This window comes from Gossypium arboreum, chromosome 8 (assembly GCF_025698485.1).
Source record: "Gossypium arboreum isolate Shixiya-1 chromosome 8, ASM2569848v2, whole genome shotgun sequence".
Taxonomy (NCBI): domain Eukaryota; kingdom Viridiplantae; phylum Streptophyta; class Magnoliopsida; order Malvales; family Malvaceae; genus Gossypium; species Gossypium arboreum.
Genome location: NC_069077.1, coordinates 21,003,386 through 21,022,540, shown reverse-complemented (window position 1 = coordinate 21,022,540; position 19,155 = coordinate 21,003,386). Strand labels below are relative to the sequence as shown.

The 19,155-nt window shown below is 39.5% G+C and overlaps 1 non-coding gene across 1 annotated transcript; it reads left to right on the top strand.

Moving 5' to 3' along the window:
* The first annotated feature begins 5,958 nt into the window (after nucleotides 1-5,958).
* On the top strand, nucleotides 5,959-6,065 carry LOC128280178 (small nucleolar RNA R71). The gene has a single exon (XR_008270358.1). It is a non-coding gene; the product is annotated as a small nucleolar RNA R71 (small nucleolar RNA).
* Nucleotides 6,066-19,155: the final 13,090 nt, after the last annotated feature.

The window sequence follows — 19,155 nt, the reverse complement described above, 5'->3', positions numbered from 1 at the left end:
ATGAATTGAACAAAGCCCATAGGCCCATAATGTAGCGTAGCAGATATTACATGTTTATGCAGAAACCCAACCATATCCAACTGTATACACCCCTGTACCATCCTTACACCGTGTGGGGAGACAACTCGACCCACCCAACCGCTACACACCACAGAATTTGCAGCATGACTGCCAGAACAGATAATGTGACAGAGTCACCAGATACAGATAATTGTGGCAAAGCCACCAGAACAGATATATGTGGCAGAGCCACCAGATCAGATATTTGTGGCATAGCCACCAGGACGCTTCCTCCATAATATAACCCATGTCCCCATGTAACAAAAATAATATGTCATGGCATACGTATACAGAAACAAAACATCATGCTTTTCAGAAAAAAAAAACCTTAGGGGTATAACGGTAATTTTGCATACATAGGGGTGTTCAAGTAATTTCACTATTCTTAAGGTTTTCATACATAACATAGCCATCTACGTACGATCAGAAACACTTACCGCGTTTTCTTACCAACTTGGGCCCGTTGGCCCATTATCCCGTTTTTGGCCCATTAAGCCCAAAAATATTGAAATGCACGGAATCGTGCACTCTGCAGTCTTATCACTTTAATTTACCATATACATCAAACTATTAATCTCATGAGCATTCACACACTCACAAGATCTCAAAATACCGATTTTTCAAACATTTCGGCTTTTCGATTGTGCCGATCTAGTCTATAAGAGGGTGTTAGTTACACACATTTGCTTATGACGATATCTTGACGAGATCCACACACGAACGCCTACAATTGGATTACTAACACGTTAATCTAACTATTCAAATACGAACTACGATTAACCCCTTACAATATTCGCCAACCACACCGACAGATCATAGTAAGCTTATAAGAAATCAATAAGCAATTCATTAAAAAAATTTGTCGTTGTTTACCACATAATCATAATTTCACCGCAAGTTGTCTTCACGAGCAACAGTCACTAAATCATTTATAACTGAGCTACTGAAACTCCAAATAAGTGCCGTTAATTTTCCCTGAAAATAGACTCATGTATCTTTTATCCATAAAATTTTTAGAATTTTTGGTTTAGCCAATCAATACCGATTTTTCTCAAAGTTTCCCATGTTTCTTGTTTGACTAATCGACCACTCTTCATTACTGAATCAAATTTCTCATTGTACAGAATTCAAAATATGTTCTTGTTTATTTCATTTGAAACTAGACTCAATAATATTTAATTACATAATTTATTCAGCTTTTAATTCATCTCCCATAATTTATGGTGATTTTCCAAAGTCACGTTACTGCTACTTTCCCAAGCAGATTATCACTCTTTCACACATACCTTGCACGCATGTTATTTAAACATGTATATCACCAATCAATCATCACATATCTATGATTTTACTTAAGTATAATCTCCATTTCATTATTTTAAAGCACAACATGTTAGCCGATTTTTCCCTTTAGCATCTAAGACACATGCATGCTCATTTGTTTGGCTCAACTTCACCTATCTTCCATTTTTCATCAAAAGAACATGAAACAACAACCATTTCCTTCATTTTAATTCATGACTAAACGCTCACAACACAACTAAAAACCAAAATATGCTTCAAGAGTTAAGATAGAATCAAGAAGAACTCATGAACCTCAAAATAAAAGCAAACTACCATGAACTTACCTTCAATTTTCTTCCCCAAGTGACCGAACATTCAAGAGCTTTCTCCTCTCATTTCTCTTCTCTAACTTTAGGCTATGATGAACAAAGATGGACAAAACTTTGTTCTTTTCACCCATTTTTTTTTAATAAAATTTCATATTTCATTCATTTAATTCTTTAATACAAAAGACATGAAATTTCCATCATGGAACATTTACCGAACCCATTATCATGGAACATTTACCTAACCCATTATCATGAAACATTTACCTAACCCATTATCATGGAACATTTACCTAACCCATTATCAATTTGTATCAATTTGTACCATAAATTATGGATATCAAGTGCACATTTTGTCTACAACAACATGATGGCCGGCCACTTCATGTAAAATAGGAGGTTTGACATGCAAATCCTCCTATTTTGCACTACTATTTATTTGGCCACTACAAATTAGCCTATAGCATTTTCAAACATTTTCACATAGGTCCTATTTCATAATTTCACTCACAAATGACAAAATCAAAGCATGAAATTTTACCAACATTCACAGAATTCCCGAAAATTGGGGCGTTATAGATGGTGGGAGAACTGATGCCTTAGAGCGGCTAGAATTGTAGGAGGCCCTGCTAGGGGCCAAAGTGTGCTAGCACTTCGAGGGAAAGAAATGTATGTAGCGACTGACAGCATGTTGTTCATTCTCCTCCTTGAACTCCTCCGTATATAAGTCTAGTGCAGCACCAAACTCTGGGACGCTTAGCTGGCGGATTAACTCACCTAAGCGAAACTGGACCGTGCCAGAATCATCGTACCGTGTCATTACGGTCTGAAGATGGAACATTGAGTAGAGTTCCATTTTGAGCTCGAGGTATGTTGACTTGATAATCCCGAAGAACAACTCCCAACGGTCAGTGGTTAAGAGAGCCCGAATCGCGTCAGCCATCTGAACTTGTTCTATAGCAGCCTAGTCGATGCAGCGGCCCGCAATTAAGGGTCGGGCCTGAAGTATTTGAAAAAGTTCTTCTTGGGGCGCTCGGGGGAACTGCAGGAGAGGGTGACAAATTTCTGCAGTTGGACCCGCGGAAGATAACTCTCCCTTCCTCTTCTTCGAGGTTGGTACGGCAATTTTCTTTCCTTTTGAAGACGACATTGTGTACCTGCAAGTGGAAACATCAATCCGTCTTTCTGATGAGTAGGCAATTTATAATATATAAAAGGAATGCGACTAAATTCGAAAAGGAAAATACATGAATATATTCAGCCACAATTACTAAATTAAAACAATAAGTTTAATGACCCATTTCGATGTGGCATGAGCATAGTGATATAAGTAAAAATGGCAAGGAATGGAATGCAAAATACTATATGAATGAAAAGAGATGTCAACACAAAATGCATGATTATTTCAACTATCCTAGCCATGAATATTTACTTCTAACTAATTACATGAAGTGTAGGAATCATTAAGATTTTAAACATGAGAAAGGTGATAACTTGTTTGATAAATGAAATTTATGTGATTATCAATATGGAAATAACATGAAAAACATAGATTAATATGATAAATAGCATTATAAATCAGTGAAATACAAGAAAAAAGAGTAAACAAACGCAAAGGGAAGAGAGTGGGCATCGAGAATGGAGTTGTAGGCAGCGCACAGGCGTGGCAGTGGGACTGTGTGGAGTTGCAGCGGCTAGGTTTAGGGTTTTTAGAATGGTCAAGAAAGTGAATAGTGCAAGGTATTTATAGATTTTGGGGCACATGGCCATGGCACACGCCCGTGTTCCCCAACTTCAGCCCGTGTGATTCATAAGTTTCAAATTTGGGCCCGTCTGACATTTAGTACACGCCCGTGTTCCTCGGGCGTGTGAGTTCACACGGCCGTGTCGCACGGTCGTGTCTAGCTTCGTTCGCTTCTCCCACACCCGTGTGTGCAAGCCCCATGCCCGTGTTAATTTGACAGGTTTGACTACGAGTGTTAGACACGGGCGTGTCGCACGCCCGTGTTGTTTTAACAGGTTCGCCCACGGTTCATCCACACGGGCGTATGGCACGCCCGTGTTGTTTTGGCAGGCTCGACTATGGCCATATTGCACGGCCGTGGCATTTTATCGTAGCCCGTGTTGGGGAAATCCTTGCCTTGTTTTCACACGGCCTTAAGCACGCCCGTGTACTTGGCCGTGTCTCTGTGAAAACACCTGTATTCAAGATTCCTATTAGTAAGTTAGGAGGTAAATACCAAAATTTAAAGAAATTAATATTATTAGTGCTCTGGTTGCCTCCCGAGAAGCGTTTATTTATAGTCTAAGCTTGACTTACCTCTTCAGTGAATGGTCATGATGGTTTGAGGAGTTTATACTCCTCATTCTTGCTATCAATCTCATCAAAATAAGGTTTTAAGCAGGTGTTGTTTACCTTAAAAGTGCTGAACTTGGGATGACTCACCTCTACCGTACTGAATGAAAAAAATACTGAGTACCGTTAGAGGGATTTTCTCATTCGATGTGGTAGTGACAATGTGGGGATCTGCGGCATCTAATAAGACCTTATCACCAACCTTAAGTTGATTTGGAGAGGTATCAGGCTCGTTTTAGCGTAGTTTTAGTTTTTCGAGTGTTCTTAGTTTGTGCGTCTGCCATTCATCGAGCTCCTCGATTTGTAGTCTTCGATCTTCATGAACAGGTCCTCTACTATTGCTTGAGAACGACTCGTGTGCTTCCTTCAGACTCATTTTCTGCAAACTAGGTTACACCATATTGTTAGGTTTAGTAGAATAGTTTAAATGATCACCTTCAATTCCTGATATGTTGTCAAAATTGTGAGCTTGAAGGGTGATTGTTTTGTCTCCCACCCGGTGTGTGAGTTCACCTGTGCCAACATCAATGATGGTTTTAGTAGTTGCTAAAAAGGGCCTTCCTAGAATTAAGGGAGTGTTGATATCCTCTTCTATGTCTAGAACAATAAAGTCAACGGGAAATATAAATTTATCGATTTTAACTAGCACATCTTCAATAATACCCCTAGGGAATCTTATAGTTTTATCTGCTAATTGAATGCTCATCCTAGTCTGTTTGGGTTTCTCGAGACCTAGTTGCTTAAACATTTTGTAAAGTAGGACGTTGATACTAGCCCCTAGATCAGTCAATGCATAATTAACGTCTAAACTACCAATTAAGCAAGGAATCGTAAAACTCCCTTGATCTTTTATTTTTTTGGATAGTTTATTTTAGAGAATGGCTGAGCAAACTATGTTCAGCTCCACATGCGACGCCTCGTCCAACTTTCGCTTATTTGCTAAAAGCTCCTTTAAAAATTTCATTGCGTTTGGCATCTGCGACAGAGCTTCAATAAACGATAAGTTAATATGCAATTTTTAATTGTTCATCTGAGCGGTCTTTCCTTATCGCGTTGGGGTATGGCACACGAGGTGTATATTCGACAGTCACTGGTTTGTTTTTATTATAATCTGCCTCACCTTGACCTTTGCTTACCACAGTTTCGTGCCTCGGTTCTAGTTCAGGCTCAATGACTCCTTCGTCATCTTGAATATTAATTGCGTGGAGTTGTTCCCTTGGGTTAGGTTCGGTATTACTTGGCAAACTACCTTGTGGTCGTTCAGAGATTAGTTTGGAAAGCTGGCCTATCTGAGTCTCGAGCCCTTGGATCGACGCTTGTTGATTCTTAAGTGTTGTCTTGGTGTTCTGAAAACGGGTTTCTGACACTGATATGAACTTTGAGAGCATCTCTTCAAGATTTGGCTTCTTTTCCTGTTGGTAAGGTGGTTGTTGGTAGCCCGGAGGATGTTGTGGTCTTTGATTTCCTTGACCACCCCACGAGAAATTAGGGTGGTTCCTCCAACCTGCATTATAAGTGTTACTATATGGATTGTTTTGAGGTCGAGGATTACTACCAATGTAGTTTAATTGCTCGTTATCCATGTTGTAGCCATAAGGTTGGTATTCCGAATGGTTTGTTCCACCGCTACTTGCTTCGCACTGCATTACTGGGTGAACCTGTGAAGAATTAAGAAAATCATCAATCTTTTTATTTGAGAGTTTTACCTTATTAGAGAGCATGGTGACCGAATCGACGTTATAAACACCGGCTGTTTTTGTTGGCTTTATCCTCATGACTTGCCACTGATAGTTATTCAGTGACATCTCCTCTAAAAACTCATAGGCATCTTTCGGTGTTTTATTATTGATGGTTCCACCCACCGCCGCGTCAACCATTTGCCGAGTCGAAGGATTCAGACCATTGTGAAATGTTTGTACTTAGAGCCAAAGCTCTAACCCATGGTGAGGGCACATTCTCAAAAGGTCCTTGTATCTCTCCCATGCATCGTAGAGTGTTTCTAAATCCATCTGCACAAAAGAAGAGATATCATTACGTAATTTAGTTGTTTTAGCCGGCGAAAAATATTTTAGTAAAAAATTTTCGGTCATTTGTTCCCAAGTAGTAATTGACCCTCGTGGTAACAAGTTCAACCATTGTTTAGCTTTATTCCTCAATGAAAAGTGAAACAACCAAAGATGAATGGCATCATCAGAAACGCCATTGATTTTAAATGTATTGCATAGTTCTAAAAACTTGGCTAAATGAGCGTTGGGATCCTCATCCTGCAAACCATCAAACTGAACAAATTGATGTATCATTTGAATAGTGTTAGGTTTTAATTCAAAAGTATTTACAGCTACAGCAGGTCTAACTATGCTCGATTCAGTTCCTGTTAAAGAGGGTTTAACATAATCATACATAATGTGTGGAGCAGGATTTTGATTAACCGCAATTGCAGGAGGTAGCTGATTGCCTTGGTTTTCAGCCATCTTTTCGGTTGGGGGTTGAGTATCATCTTCTTGCTCGTTCTCCATGTATCTTAAGCTTCGCCTTATTTCTCTTTGGTTTCTACGTACTATACAATTGATTTCTTCGTCAAAAAGTAATGGTCCCAACGGGTTTCTTCTAGTCATAAACTATGAAAACCTGCCAAGAGAAGGAAAAAGTAAGTTAATAAATAATAAAAAAATTAAATTAAATTGCAAGAAAAATAAATGGCTAAAGTAATAAAAATTAAGCGTTCCTAATATCTTAGTTCCCCAGCAACGGCGCTAAAAACTTGATCCTGTTATTTCATGATAGGTTTTAAATATTTATAATTACTCATTCTTGAACTAACTATTATCGCGATGTAGGCAAGTGTACCTATCGAATAGTAGTATAGTTTTAGCAAGACCGGATTGTAGAACCCAAAGGAACTAAAAGTACTAGTAATGACTGTCTTTTTATTATCTAGCCTAAGAATAATGGGGTTTTGTTTTAATTAACTAATTATCTAAACAAAGAACACACAGAGAAAAGAATTGGGGAATTGCTTTTAGGAAAAATCGATTGACTTAAGACAATACCTGAGGAAAAATCCACCTAAACTTTACTTGTTATTCTGGCTCCGAATCGGACGATTTATTCATTCAACTTGTTCCGTAAAGATCTCGAAGTTATGTTATTATCCCTATTCAAGACTAATAACGTCTAATCCCTAGATTGAATAACCAAGACTTTTCTCTAATTAACACTCAAGGGTTGCATTAACTCGATCTATAGATCCCCTTATTAGGTTTCACCCTAATCCGGAAAAATCTTGTCACCCTATGTCTAGGCGCGCAATCAACTCCGCTTAATTATGACAAATGTACTCTTAAACAGGGTCTATTCCTCCTCTGAATAAGAGCTTGTCTTGAATCAGTATCCTAGGTTATTAAAACAAGAATTAAGAACACATAATTAAGAACAAGTTAAATATTTATCATACGATTCAGAAAATAATAACAAGATTCGTCTTAGGTTTCATTCCCCTTAGGTATTTTGGGGTTTTAGTTCATAACTAAATAAGAAAACATCTCAGAAGAATAAAGAATACAAAACATAAAGAAAACCCAAAACTCCTGAGGAGAAATTGAGGAGAGATCTTCAGTCTTGATGATGAATCCAGCTTCTAAGATGAATCAATCGGCTTCCTTGGAGCAATTCCTTAATCCCTATTCTGTGTGTCCCCTTTTCTCCTCTTCTAGGGTGTATTTATAGGCTTTGGAATGCCTATGAGCCTTCAAAAGTGGCCTTTTCTGAATTGGACTTAACTTGGGCTCAGCAGGAACACGTCTGTGTGACACGCCCGTGTTCGATTACTTCAAGCCGTGTTTGAGCCTGCCAAATTGACACGGCCATGTGGTCTGCCCGTGTGAAGAGGTCCAAGCCGTGTTGATTTAGTACTTTGGCCCATTTTCTCCGTTTTTGGCCCGTTTCTCGTTCCATTCGCTCTCTTATGCTATCCTAAGTATAAAACATGAAATTAAAGCATTAGGAGCATCGAATTCACCAATTCTAATGAGAAATCATCCATAAAATGAATTAAACATGGGATAAAAATATGTATAATTTACGGTTTATCAACTGCCTTGTGCTCGTTTTTGCCCACATTTGTTTTTTTTTTTTAGAATATTCTTCCTCTTTTCATGCCCAAGATTTTAACTAGGAATTGCCGACTATTTGACCTGCCAGCATGATTGTTGTCTACTAAGTTAGTTATGATTTTGCTAGTTTGATTTCATCTCCACTGTTTTATTTCTATTAAGATAAAATGATTATGATTAATAAAGCTAACCCTATCTTGCTTATAGTAAAATCGATTAAATCTAAATGCAAAGAGGATACTTAATACAATTGTATGCTAAATTTATTTTCATGATTGCTACGTAGTTATCGAAACTTATTTTTGACACTTGATTGTTTTTCCTAGTCCTCTAAAATTAAGATTTTGTTTCATTAAAAATGATAATAATAATAAATTGATACTTCCATAGTTCTGAGCACAGCTTAAAATGTGACTGACTAAGGAACGGGGGTAGGGTGCTTGGGTTATCATCCTACTTCGCGTCAAAAAGTTGTGTGACGTGTTAGGTAAAACTCCACTAACCGGAACTAAACAAAAAAAATTTAAGATTGTGTTGGGCTGAGTAACCAGGGTGGGGTGCTTAGGTTGTTATCCTACTTCGCGTCAAAAGGTTCGATGCATTCTTAAACAAAAAAAAACATATATATAAATATAATAAATTAGGAGTATGTTAGCTAAGTAATCGGGGTAGGGTGCTTGGTTGTCAACCCTCTTCGCGCCAAAAGGTTCAATATATTCTTAAGAAAGGAAAAACAATAAAAAGGGAAAAAAAAGGAAAAAAAAATACAAGTGAAAAATATTTAATAATAAATTGCATTTGGGGACTAAGGGTGGAAACAAATAGGTGTCTTGGTAAGTTTAGTAAATTACCTAATTTTCATGAAATAATGCAAGTCGATTTAATTTTTGTGTGTTTAAGTTTTTTAGTTTTACTTAAAGCAAGCTAAAGGTTCTCTTTATTTTCATCTGCATTATGCCTAATTTTTTTAAAACTTTGGAGTGATAATTCTTTCATGGTAAAATCTAAATAACATAATGGATAAGAACCATACTTGAGGGCAAGCATGGGCTAAGTAGGGGGAATATAATAATACTCTAAAATGACATACTTTTATGTGTTAATTGCATATATATTTTGAGTATGATTCTACTAAATTGTGTTTTTTATGGTTTTTTATCATGTAGGGATCAAATTGAAGGCAAAAGAAAATTTAGGGGAAAAAGCGTAAATTTAAAGATAAAATAAGTCAGCATGCTAAATTGGAAAGAAGGGGTGCCAAAAATACAAAATGTGAAAGACTTGGGGGCAACAATTCAAAAAATAGATTTATAAACATAAAACTCTATTTAAATTTATTGTTAGGATTATTATTTAAATATAATTTCATATTTTATCTCATTTATCTTTTAGAGCTTAAATAGGAACAAACTAGGTTTTTTATGTAATATAAATAGGGGATAGAGTGACATAAATATGGACTCATCTTTTCTGTAAAAACTCTCTCTCCCTAAAGCTTTTAGCTTTTTGTTCCTTCTATTTTTCAATAAAATTCCATTTTATTAAACATATTTATTTTTTTCCGAAAAGCATGAGCCACTAAACTCATCTAGCCAAAGGTTATCAAGATTCCCCCAAAAAAAGTTCATGAGGCTTAGAACCCGCACTTAGCCTTCTCAACAAATATTCATTGTTTCTCTGCATTATGGGACTGACGCTTCCATCCATGTCCTTCTAAAAGTGATCTTTTCATCTTGTGCAAAGCTAGCCGCTTTGTATGTTTTGGAAAGGTTGCACAGTCAGTCGTTAACTTACTGTGTCAGAGGTTATCAAGCCCAAGAGACAAAATGGCGTGGGATTCGCTATTGAGAAGTGGTGATCTAATGTAAGACGGCTCTACAAAAGTGACAGTTGGCTAGAGTCAGGTTCCTCTAAATTTAGGATAAAATCTAAGTGGAGCTAGTGGTCGTAGGCATCCTCTTCCACTATAACTGGTTTATTCTGTCATAAGAAGGATCATCTAAAAGCCTAGTATTGAACCCGAGGAGGATCGAGATAACAAGAGGCTGGAATCCCTTAAATTGAAGAATCCCTTTCCTTAATTCTGTTTATTTTTTACAATTTCAATTTCAATTCATACAATTTCAATTCGTCCATATTTTTAATTCTGCCTTTTTTATTTTTTCCAGGTGTAACACCCTTAACCCATATCCGTCACCGAAACAGGATTACTATGTAACACCCCAAAAATTAGGGTTTCCATGTTCATTAACGGTTACTAACAATTCATGGGTGCAAACAGTGATCCTGGCCCATTTTTTTAGCGAAATCGAGTTATTAGGCCTAAAACCCCTAATGGGCCCTACTTAGCTGATTTTGTCATCTAGGCCCATTTAGCCTATATCTATAACAGTATTAACAGTCTTAACATGCAATTTAACAGATTTCTGTTTTCTACCAATTTTACCCAAATGGGCCCGAAAGCCTATTGGACCCTATTTCAGCCCCTCGAGGCCCAACTTACCGTGAACGCCAAAAACACGTCCTTACCGTTTCCATTATTCCCGATCATCATCTCATCGATTCTAACTAATTAGTGAGCGTTCGCTTGCTCACAAGTCCTCGAAATGCCAGAATTCCAGCATTTCAACTTTTTGGCATTTTATCGCTTTAAGCTATGAAAAAGGGTTCGTTACACGCCTGTTTGGCGATATTCCTCGACGAGATCTCCTACACGATTTCTCCTATAATCCATCGTTAATAATCAGCTTCCCATAATTGAACCAAACCAAAAATCACCTAATACTAATACTTACACATTCGGCCACCATCTATAATGGCCTTCGGAATCTTACCCTTGTTGCGATTGATGACTAGGTCTAGCCACTCCGGTGATCCAAGCTACTCCAAGTCGACACTACACCTTGCTGCTCCTCTACTAAATAAACCACAAAAATATTAAAAGAAGACCCCATAAGGCTTATACCCATATTCGGCCACCTCCCTAAACTAAAGGGGCTTCGGCTTTTGGCCAAAAGTTACACTAGGAATTTTTTAGAGTTCGAGCACTTACCACAGTCTTTCTCCTCTTGAATCCGGATGCCTAAAAGGTAAAGTAATTGAACGCCAACAATTGAAAAGGAAAGAAAAGGTTGCTGGTCACAAAGAATCGGCACCCCCCTATCTTCACTGATTTTGGCTTTGCGGTATTTCGGCAGAAGTAGAGATTAAGGAAAGAAATAATAAATGAGTAGAAGAAAGTAATGGGCTGGTTTTTGAAAAAGAAAAGGGAGAAAAGATGAGAGGAAAGATGGAAGATTCGGCTAGGGAATAAGCAAGAAGAGAAAAAACTAAACCAAAAGAGAAAACGGCACAGCTAAGACCCTAATGCCGAAATTGCTAACCTAATACCCCTCTGCCGAAATCCCCTCTCTAACACCTTCCAATCGGCTAAGCTCTATCCTTCTCTAAAATCCCTAAAATCTCTCCCCTTATCCCTCCTTAATCTATGCATTTGACTTGATCCAACTCTCCTCTTACAGAATCCACTTAGGTTCCAACACTTACCCTTCCTACACATAAAAATAAATACTCTTATTTGCCAACACAAGGAATCGATCCCAGGTCTTCCCTTATGCTCCACACGCCACCTTTTTAGGAGCTTAGTAGTGTCACCCTTTCCACTTTACCAAAGCTCTTTTTGTGATGCATTTTACCCACAACTTAATATAAGGGCACCTAGCCAGAACCCCTAACTTCTAAGTCCAAAATTTAAAAATTCTACCGGGTTTTGGCCAACTCATGGGCCTTACATAAGCCCATTTACATACCCAAATTATGAATTCCATAATCACATACCAAATTTTAGAAACTTACTTAAAATATCATGAATCGCGAAAAACCCGAAAATCAGGATGTTACAACTCTACCCTCCTTAAAGAAATTTCGGCCTCGAAATTTACCTGATCCAAATAGTTGAGGGTACTGCTGACGCATTGCCTCTTCGGTCTCCCAAGTAGCTTCTTCCTTGCCATGGTTCCTCCAAAGTACCTTCACTAACGGAACTGACCTCCTTCCCAACACCTTGACATCGAGATCAAGTATTTGCACAGGTTCCTCTTCAAAGGTCAAATCCGACCGTACCTCGATTTCTGCAACTGGCACGATATGAGTTGGGTCAGAACGATATCGCCTTAGCATGGACACATGGAAAACGTCGTGAATGCGATCCAGTTCTGGAGGTAACTCTAGCTGATAAGCCACCGGCCCTATCCACTTAATGATTCGATAAGGCCCAATAAACAGTGGGCTCAACTTACCCTTCTTACCAAATCTCAAAATCTTCTTCCAAGGCGAAACTTTCAAAAAGACCATGCCCCCTACCGCATATTCAATATCCTTACGCTTCAGATCCGCATAAGACTTTTGTCGATCCGCTGCCTCTTTTAACCGATTCCTGATCACCTTAATCTTGTCTTCAGTATCTGCTACCAACTCTGGTCCAAGTATTTGCCTTTCCCCCAATTCTGCCCAATAAGTAGGCGAACGACACCTTCGCCTATATAGTGCCTCATATGGAGCCATCTGAATACTTGCTTGGTAACTGTTGTTATACGCGAACTCCGCCAATGGCATATGGTCCTCCCAGCTGCCTCTAAACTCAATAGCACAACCCCTCAACGTATCCTCTAAAATCTGAATAACCCTCTCTAACTGCCCATCCGACTGAAGGTGAAAAGCCGTACTGAAATCCAATCGCGTTCCCAATGCCTCATGCAACTTCTGCCAAAATCGAGATGTAAACCTTGGGTCTCGGTCTGAAATTATCGACGCTGGCACACCATGCAACCGTACTATTTCCACCACATACAATTTGGCCAACTTCTGAAGTGAGTAATCGGTTCGGACAGGTATGAAATGAGCAGATTTCGTGAGTCTATCCACAATCACCCAAACCGAATCCTTCTTAGAAGGTGTCAACGGCAACCCACTTACAAAGTCCATAGTTACCCTTTCCCACTTCCAAAGTGGTATCTTTACCGGCTGTAACAATCCCGAAGGTAGTTGATGCTCGGCCTTCACTTGTTGACATATCAAACATCTCCCTACAAATTCGATCACTTCTCGCTTAAGCCCCGGCCACCAATATTGCTCTCGCAAGTCGCGATACAACTTACTCCCTCCTAGATGCATAGCACAAGGTCCATTATGTGCCTCTTTCAAAATTATCAATCTCAAATCGGAGTTCTTCGGCATACAAATTCTCCCTCGAAAACAAAGAACTCCCTCACTATTTAACCCAAAGTCCGGATTCTCCCCCTTCTTAACTTGCTGAAACCGGGAAACCAACGACTTGTCCTCAAACTGTTGCTTCTTAATCTGTTCTACCCAAGTCGGTCTCACTTGTAACTCCGCCAACAAACTTCCGTCGTCATACAAACTTAGACGAGCAAACATCGCCTTTAATTCTGTCACAGCCCTTTGACTTAGCGCATCAGCCACGACATTCGCCTTACCTGGATGGTACTCAATCGAACAGTCATAGTCCTTTAACAACTCTATCCACCTTCGCTGCCTAAGATTCAGCTCCTTTTTAGTCAACAAGTACTTAAGACTCTTGTGATCCATATAGATGATGCATTTCTCCCCATACAGGTAATGCCTCCATATCTTAAGTGCAAAGATTACCGCTACCAATTCCAAGTCATGCGTCCGGTAGTACACCTCGTGTGGCTTAAGCTGTCGTGAAGCATAAGTGACCACTTTACCCTCTTGCATCAACACGCAGCCCAAACCTACATGTGACACATCACTGTACACAGTGAAATCCTTACCAGACTCTGGCTGAATCAACACTGGCGCTTCCGTCAAAACCTTCTTCAACTTCTCAAAAGCCTCTTGCTGCTTATTTGTCCAAACAAAAGGTGCTCCCTTCCTTATAAGTTTAGATTAGCGGTCTTGCCAACACGAAAATCCTTCCACGAATCTCCGATAATAACTCGCCAACCCCAAAAACTTGAATCTCATTCTCGACTTGGTGGCTTCAATTCCAAAATTGCTTCAATCTTTCGAGGTCCACCTTGATCCCTCGGCAGACACAACATGCCCCAAGAAGGTAACTTCCTTCACCAAAACTCGCACTTACTAAACTTTGCATAAAGTTGCTTCTCCTTAACACTTGCAAAGACTACTACGAAGATGCTCATCATGCTTCTCTTTCATTTTCGAATACACCAAGATATCGTTAATAAAAGCGACTACTGAACCGATCCAAGTATGGTTGGAACACCGATTCATCAAATCCATGAATGCATTTGGTGCATTAGTTAGTCCAAAAGGCATTACCGAAACTTCGTAACGGCCGTATCGAGTCACGAATGCCGTCTTATAAATATCCCCTCTTTAACTCTTAATTGATGATATCCGACCGAAGGTCGATCTTAAAAAACAAAGCTCCTTTTAATTGATCGAGCAGATCATCGATTCTTGGTAACTGGTACTTATTCTTGATCGTCGGTTTATTCAACTGTCGATAGTCAATACACATTCGCATAGTCCCATCTTTCTTCTTCTGAGCGATCTGCGTCATACGGGAAACACTTGGTCTTATAAACCCTCTATCCAACAATTCCTGAATCTGAGCCTTCAATTCCACCAATTCCTTTGGTGCCATCCTATAAGGAGCAATGGATTTCTCTGCTCGGGCCAGGAAGTTCATCTAGGAATACATCCTGAAATTCCTTAATAGTCCTAACCGACTCTACCGTTATCTCTTCAAGTCTCGTTTGACTTACAAGGGCTAAGTACGCCTCACAACCTTTCCGAATCACTTCTCACGATTCTGTCGCTCAGTCAGCTTCACCTCCTCGGCTATCTTAGCCTTCTCTACCAATGCAGCAAAACCGTGCTCCCTCGTGGAGCTATCAATATCCTAAGCTCATCGCGGAGACCATCCTCAAAATCAGACACTGCGCTCATATTCAGTTGCCACTATCCCACTAGCATATCGACTCGACCTCAAAATTTCGCCTCATATTACGCACAGTCTTATCACCCGAGTCGATTCAAGAATTCCTTCCGACGAGCATCCACATAGCTTGCTCCAACATACCTCCCTTTAAAAGCAGTTTTGAACAATTCCCAAGTTACTTGCTCAATTGGGGTACTCTCCCTTACGGTGATCCACCATCGGTATGCCTCATCACGTAGCAGTGACACAGCTCCTTTCAGCTTTTGCTCCACTGAGTAGTCTAGGTCGTCCATGATCCGTTCTGTTGCCTCTAGCCAATATTCTGCCACATTTGGGGCTACTCCAGATACACCCCTAAATACTTCTGCCCCGTTGGCCCGGAGTCGCTCCGATATAGACCTCCTATTCACTGTTCCAGTACTAGCTCCAACCACTCTTTCTAAAACCCTTAACATGGCTTGGGACAAAGCATCATCCCCCGCAGCCCGATCATAAGATCCAGTCTCCGTTGCTTGTGGCACAGATGGCTCCTCAACTGGCCTATGCCTTGAGGATGAAGATTCAACTTGCACCCTTTCACGACCACGTCCGCGGCCTCGTCCACGAACTCCTCTTGTACTCATATCAGCTTATCTGATTTACGAATTTTATGAAATTAGTATAATGTTCCACTGTTTATTAAGAAAATGTCTTATGGAAATGTAGCAGTTCAAGAATTGTTTTCGCATCGTCATAGTCTAGCTACAGTCTCATTTCTACCGTTTCATAGTTTTCCCCTATCTACAGTATCATAGTAGAGTCTCAGTACTATTCATAATATCATATCATTATCATATATCGTATAGAAAATATACTTACAGACTTGGTGCCGGGGATTCAGTGCGCCACTTCTTTCTCCAATCTAAAACTTGAAAACTATGTTTTTGATCACCGAAAATAGAAATTTGAAAACTTTGATTTGAAAACATCCTTTATTTTGAACTCTTGATTTAAAACAGAAAAATTTGGACCATTTTAACATATATATTCTGTAAAACATCTTTGAAAAGAATTTTCAAAAACCATTTCCAAAAATACCCTTCTTAGGCCTAAGTTTTCGAAAAAAATTTTGAACCCAATCCACAGCCGACTTGTTGCAACCTGGCTCTGATACCACTAAATGTAACACCCCAAACCCGGCCCAGACGTTATGGCCGAATCTGACGTGCCATATTGGAGTTGAAAACCCACGTTCTATTTTAGTGTTTTAATAACCATATATTTTGTTGAGTTAACAAAGTGTACGGAACCTGAGCACCAGGTAGGTATCCGAGACAGAGGAGGTGAGCCATGAAGGCTGCTTAAGTACTAAGCTATTTGTTTGGATCCAATCCTAGACATGCCCACAACCATAGCCACACTTTGTTATATCGAGTTTAAATTTTGTTTAAGTGGATGTCTTTGATAAATCGATTAATCGTGGCGTTGAGATATTTTGAAAACAAGTATCGCTTTGAAAACACGTCCTAAGTCTAGCCCATTTGAACAATTATCAACCAGGTTTGAAGTTATTAAAAATAAAATAATCCCGAAAAGAAATAAAAGAAAAGTTAAAAATGGCCTTATTACAACCCAAAAATAAATAATAATTAAAGGAAATTAAATGAAAACCAACGCTTATTTAAAGGTCCAAAGGCGATCACCGTGGCTACTCTGAATCCCCTCCTACCAAGTCCCACATCAAGGCTCACTGCAAGGTTAAGGAAAGGGGGTGAGTTTGGAAACTCGATGTGCAACAAGCCCCTTTCAAAGCCCAAAACAATAACAGCCTGTTGGGCCTAAGCCCAAATCCAATCTCAACATGTACTGGGCCGTAGCCCTTCTCATATTTCATATTTCATAACACTGGGCCGAAGCCCTTTTCATATTTCATATCTTGGGCGAAGCCTTTATCAGAAGCAGTATGGCCCATAGGCCCATTTCAATATCACATATAATGTCAATGAAAGAATGCAAGCCCATTTGGGAGACTACTCAACCCACCATCCGCTACTCTCCACCGTACTAACCAACACACCATGTGGGGATTAACTCGACCTACCCGCCATAACTCTCCTTTGGCGGCATATTGCTTTATCATATAACCTGGAGGCCTAGCCTCTTTTTAATAATGGGCAAAAGCCCTTTTAATAAGCGGGGCATAAGCCCTTTAATAACTAGGGCATAAGCCCTTTAATAAGCAGGGCATAAGCCCTTTTAATAAGCAGGGCATAAGCCCTTTAATAACTGGGGCATAAGCCCTTTTAATAACTGGGGCATAAGCCCTTTTGCACTTCCTCCATCCATATAAAAACCCAACCCAATGCATTTATGATTACATCATGGGCATATCAAACATATCCTGTGCATATCATACATGTCATGAGTATATCATACATACCATGTTTATCAAAATCCCATGTATTAAATTCATACATAAACCCTAGGGGTATAATGGTCATTTTTACCTAGGGGCAAAACGGTCATTTCCATGTTATAAGGGTAACCTTGTAATTTTACCAAAAATTAGGGTTTCCATGTTCATTAATGGTTACTAACAATTCATGGGTGCAAACAGTGATTCTGGCCCATTTTTTTAGCGAAATCGAGTTATTGGGCCTAAAACCCCTAATGGGCCCTACTTAGCCGATTTTGTCATCTAGGCCCATTTAGCCTATATCCATAACAGTATTAACAGTCTTAACATGCAATTTAACAGATTTTCGTTTTCTACCAATTTACCCAAATGGGCCCCCGAAAGCCTATTGGGCCCTATTTTAGCCCCTCGAGGCCCAACTTACCGTGAATGCCAAAAACACGTCCTTACCGTTTCCATTGTTCCCGATCATCATCTCATCGATTCTAACTAACTAGTGAGCGTTCGCTTGCTCACAAGTCCTCGAAATGCCAGAATTCTGGCATTTCGGCTTTTTGGCATTTTATCGCTTTAAGCTATGAAAAAGGGTTCGTTACACACCTGTTTGGCGATATTCCTCGACAAGGTCTCCTACACGATTTATCCTATAATCCGTCATTAATAATTAGCTTCCCATAATTGAACCAAACCAAAAATCACCTAATACTAATACTTACACATTCGGCCACCATCCATAATGGCCTTAGGAATCTTATCCTTGTCGCGATTGATGACTAGGTCTAGCCACTCCGGTGATCTAAGCTACTCCAAGTTGACACTACACCTTGCTGTACCTCCACTAAATAAAACACAAAAATATTAAAAGAAGACCCCATAAGGCATATACCCACATTCGGCCACCTCCCTAAACTAGAGTGGTTTCGGCTTTTGGCCAAAAGTTACACTAGGAATTGTTTAGAGTTCGAGCACTTACCACAGTCTTTCTCCTCTTGAATCCAGATGCCTAAAAGGTAAAGGAATTGAATTCCAACAATTGAAAAGGAAAGAAAAGGTTGCTGGTCACAAAGAATCGGCACCCCCTATCTTCACTGATTTCGGCTTTGCGGTATTTCGGCAGAAGTAGAGATTAAGGAAAGAAATAATAAATGAGTAGAGGAAAGTAATGGGCTGGTTTTTGAAAAAGAAAAGGAGAAAATATGAGAGGAAAGATGGAAGATTCGGCTAGGGAAGAAGAAAGAAGAGAAAAACTAAACCAAAGAGAAAGCAGCATGACTAAGACCCTAATGCCGAAATTGCTAACCTAATACCCTCTGTCGAAATCCCTCTCTAACCCCTTCCAATCGGCTAAGCTCTATCCTTCTCTCAAATCCTAAAATCTCTCCCTTATCCCTCCTTAATCTATGCATTTGACTTGATCCAACTCTCCTCTTCTGAGAATCCACTTAGGTTCCAACACTTACCCTTCCCGCACATAAAATAAATATTCTTATTTGCCAACACAGGAATCGATCCAGGTCTTCCTTATGCTCCACACGCCACCTTTTTAGGAGCTTAGTGGCGTCACCCTTGCCACTTTACCAAAGCTCTTTTTGTGATACATTTTACCCACAACTTAATATAAGGGCACCTAGCCAGAACCCCTAACTCCTAAATCCAAAATTTAAAAATTCTACCGG